Raw genomic sequence first — 4,724 nt, 5'->3', positions numbered from 1 at the left:
CAATATCGTTATTATCACTAATTAGTTATTAAAATTGATATTTAAATATCTTTATTATTACCATACTAATATTATTAGTATTGTTAAAATAAATATTACTATTAATGTTGTGGTGTTGTTGTGTTGTTATTGTTATCACCTTTATTATCGTCATAATGACTAATTAGTATTATTAAAATAAATATTACTAATTTATTGTCGTTATTGTTGTTAATTATTATTGTTGAATTAGAATGTTGTGAGTAAACAGAAGACGAACACATTAATAAATAACTCTTTTTAATTCTTAGGCAATAGCATTCAAATCTCTTTTGGTAGTGTGGTGGTCCTGTTTTACTAAAATATATTCGTACTTTATTTCAATCATACGGTAATTGAAGAAAAAGGATGCAAAAACTGAGATTTACATTAAAGAACTTGTGGCCGAGTTGACTTGTGGCCGAGTTGACTTGTGGCCGAGTTGACTTGTGGCCGAGTTGATTTGTGGCCGAGTTGACTTGTGGCCGAGTTGGCTGTAGCCGAACTTTTTGTGGCCGAGTTGATTTGTGGCCGAGTTGACTTGTGGCCGAGTTGACTGTGGCCGAGTTGACTTGCGGCCGAGTTGACCTGCACCTACCCTTTTCGTAGGTGACTACTTGAAAGTTTATTCTTATTCTTATTCTTATTCTTTATTGCACAATAGAATAATCTGGATGGGAGGGCCTGGTCTCTAAAGTAAACTTAATTACTATAACAATTGTTTGAGAACCACTCCCATCCAGTATAAAAAAAACCCAAAAAAACATCATTAAAATGTAAGATAAAATATAATAGACAACACATCAATTCACATTACGATCAATACAGAGAATAAATGGCTCTCGTTTTTACTTTCAATGACGTGTTTATTTTTAAATCATTTTAAATGAATGCGTCATAGTGAGTATAGTCTATCTGTAAAATAATATTCCGTTTGAAGGAAAAACTAAAACCTAAGTTATATTGGTTCTCGTGATGGAAGGAACATGGAAAATTAAAAGGAGATTGAGAATGATGAAGGTAAAAATTAAGATAAATATACAGAAGATAATGAAGACAACAATTAAGATGACACTAACGATGACAGCATATTTAATATAAGGGGGTAAGGTAGGAGAATAACCCATAACTCGCAGCGGCATTATGTTGAATTGCGTATGGACGTGGTCCGTGACTACCTGGAGGAGCTGATGCATTTGAGGTAACTACATGTTTACATTCCACGACAGGGACTGAAAAAGAACCAAACATTGGGGTAATCCCCCTATACTTCCGACAGATGCATCATGACTATATATGTGTATACAACAAACAGGTCAAATTAAAAATCATCTAACCTTTCCAGTGTGTACTGCTTGAAGCGAAATCCATAATCAACATAGAAGAAGTACGATGAAGGTAAACATCATAAGCAAATGTAGACAATATATATAAAAGGCCGATAGCCGACAGCAACGCCAGATAGTTGTTATTGAATCTTTTATCGAGTCCAGGAAGAGGCGTCGGTGACTCTAATGCCAATGGTTTACTACCAGCAGCGTAGCGTATAATAACAGCAGCATTAATAATACCAATTCCCACGAATATGACGACAAGGCAGTATATTCCACTCAAAATTCTACTTGCTTCAAATCTAAAATATATGTTCAACAGTGGCTTTTATGGCTATACAAAAACGTATGGTTTAGATAAACATAGACAAAGGTACTGGTGCGCATGGTACCATGTAAACAAAGCGTCTTTTCTTTTTTGCACTCCCACGGACCCAGTCGGACACCATGGACCCTTGTCATCTTACGTCACTTCAGTTCGTAGGAGCAGTGGCATATCTAGGAATCCTGAAATGGAGACGCAAGTATTTGGGGGGAGGGGGATGCGCCTCCCACGCACCCCTAGAAACACCAATGCGTCGGACTAAAAATATAAATTCAGTTGTTTTAATAAACGTTATTGATCTCAGGTCAGCTCCTAATATTATACTCCGCTACGATCCCAAACTGAAAGAGGGATTTACTCCAGATCCAGGCTCAATTATTCATAAAAATTTAAATTAACTTACTTATTAGAATCCTCAATATTTAAACTCATCTCATTTAGATGCTTTCTTGAGAAAAGGGACGACGATGAGGAAGAAGTCGATGATGAAGACGATGATGATGATGATGATGATGATGATAATGATGATGAAGCAGTGGACGGCGAGTGTAAGTTGGTGGGTAATGACGTAGACGACGGGGATGAAGAGGAAGATGACAGCTCGATACTCAGATGTCCAAACATGCCAACTAAGATATGGACGCTATTTTCAATCTAGCAACAACCAAAAAATACATGATAAGGTATCCGATCAACAATCAATTAATTAATTGCTCCATTTAAATAGCGCCATTTCAACATCCGGAAGGAATTAATTACAAATGCATTCACTACCATATGATATATTTTATCACGATCCCCTCAGGATCACCATCATTATCATCATCGTCATGATCATCATCATCATCATCATCCTCATCATTTTTATTATCATTGTTATTATTACTATTATTATTATTACTATTATTATTATTTATTATTATTATTATTATTATTATTATTATTTATTATTATTATTATTTATTATTATTATTATTATTATTATTATATTATTATTATTATTTTTATTATTATTATTATTATTATTATTAATATTATTATTATTATTATCATATTTAATCGAATAAACGCCCACCCAAGAGCCCCATTTGTAATAAACGCCTTGGGAGTTTATTTTTTCCTCGAATAAACTGTAAACAAAATTAATGGAGGCAGCATCATTCTCAAGACACACTATTAATATTCTACACCAGTATTACATTTTTAAACTGGTTGTGATAAAGGAGTTTTTGATGACCACGCAATTCTGATAGTAATATGAGTTGTATTTCCACATTTATAGTGAAATTAAGGGGCGTTTATTTAAGTTACATATTCGTTTCACGCCAGAAAAAAACATATACACCTCCCTCTAATTAATGCCCCTCGCAAACCATTCACAACAATAAACGCCCCAGGGCGTTTATTTGAATAAATACTTTATCCCAAGTTTTGTATCTAGTAGTCTTTCTCTATTATTGTTGTTAGCTGTCGGGAAGACACAAAAGCAACAGCTAAAATTTATTACCATATAGGCTCCGTGCATCACACATCAAATTAAATTAAATTAATTTAATTAAAAACATGAAGACAATAATAGGTACACATATTTAAAACAAAATGAAAAAAAATCTATAGGCCTAATTTTTTTTGTTTAGATATTCCTATATATTATTTTAAATATAATAATTGTAATCATTTAAAATACAAAATAATTAGCCTAATAAAATACAGTTTGTAAAAATAAGAACATTTATTGTTAAACTCATGTTCTTAATAGTATATACATTTGAATACTAAAGAAAGGGTGAGATAGTAAATAAACTATAGGCTCAGTCAGCCGATCTCGAAAACGATTTTTTTACTGAGGCAATGCTAATCGGTAGAGCAGTCCAAAATGCTCCGTCTACGTCGCCTCATCATCGTCTCGTGAACTGCCGTATACTGACTTCAGCCTTATAACTTACATTACAGAGCATTACCTTATTCTGTTTGATCAAAATTTCAATATATAGGCCTATAATTGATCATCCCAAACTATTCAGTTGTGCGACATGTGACTAGGTCCTACAGATAGGCCTATATGTGTTCCTATTCTTATGATTTGTCGGGCCTAACCATGTCAACTTGTGTTATAAGCCGAGTTCACTTCATGTGACCTACTTCCTTTATAATTACCAGGAGTATTATCTACATTATAATTATGCTTATTTCAAAAACCTACGAGCACAGTGATGTACCGGTAAGCATTACGTCAGATAACGTCGGGGATTTGTAACCTACCAGTCTGAAAAATTGTAAAAACATAGATCATCAAAGTCCTGATCTCATGAAGTGAATATAATTCCACATTTCAGCTTAATTGAGGGAACAATAATGCCGATATTTACTCTGGATTTTTAGCTGTTTTGAACACTTGGCATTGTTTACACAGCCAAAGTTTAACTATAAGGCCATGTAAAAAAAAGTTAAGCTGTTGATCGTCCCCTCCCTACATGAACAAAAAAATATCACTCAACCAAAGGCCATGTAAGAAAAAATGTTGTTGTTCGTCCCTTTCTTACATAAATAATAGGGAGTTGTTAGAGTGTATAAATTCCACCTGATCAAACACTACACTTTCAAAGATTCATCAAATTAAAATGAGGCATTGCTGTCCACCATTAAAAATGTGAAAACTTGGCATGTATCAAGGGGGTGGTTTCATATATTTTTTATATGGCCTCAGTTTCAACAACTTTGTCCTATCATCACTTTTGACAGCAAGGCAGATCGTATGACCTCTAGACCTTAGAGTATATAAATATATAAAGGTTGCTGCATACTAATATGAAGTGTCTAATCTATGTATAACCTTCCTATTTTGATCTACAGTAATATGTTCAATATATCACTTGAGAAAGACTTAAAAGTCATGCCACCTTAAAGGCTACTGCGCATTTAACTCCACGTCTGTCTCTTATACACATCTAGATGTGTATAAGAGACAGATACTGTACCCTATTATCAACACAAATAAATTTATAACGTTCACCACCACATCCATGTGTTGTCTAGGAGAAATATAGTAA

General features: G+C 33.7%; 1 protein-coding gene across 1 annotated transcript in view; it reads right to left on the bottom strand.

The window, feature by feature from the left end:
• The window catches only part of LOC117120323 (proton channel OtopLc-like), a 5,937-nt gene extending 3,624 nt beyond the window's left edge, over positions 1-2,313 (bottom strand). Inside the window, exon 1 of the mRNA XM_033265345.1 lies at positions 2,078-2,313. The gene's annotated coding sequence lies outside the window, so the exon portion shown is untranslated. The remainder of the gene's footprint in view (positions 1-2,077) is intronic.
• Between the last annotated feature and the right edge of the window lie 2,411 nt (positions 2,314-4,724).

Source organism: Anneissia japonica, unplaced genomic scaffold (assembly GCF_011630105.1).
Source record: "Anneissia japonica isolate Jap-2015-1 unplaced genomic scaffold, ASM1163010v1 scaffold2236_len207018_cov178, whole genome shotgun sequence".
Classification (NCBI taxonomy): Eukaryota; Metazoa; Echinodermata; class Crinoidea; order Comatulida; family Comatulidae; genus Anneissia; species Anneissia japonica.
Note: the sequence above shows the minus strand (reverse complement) of the source record. Positions and strands in the feature narration are given on the sequence as shown.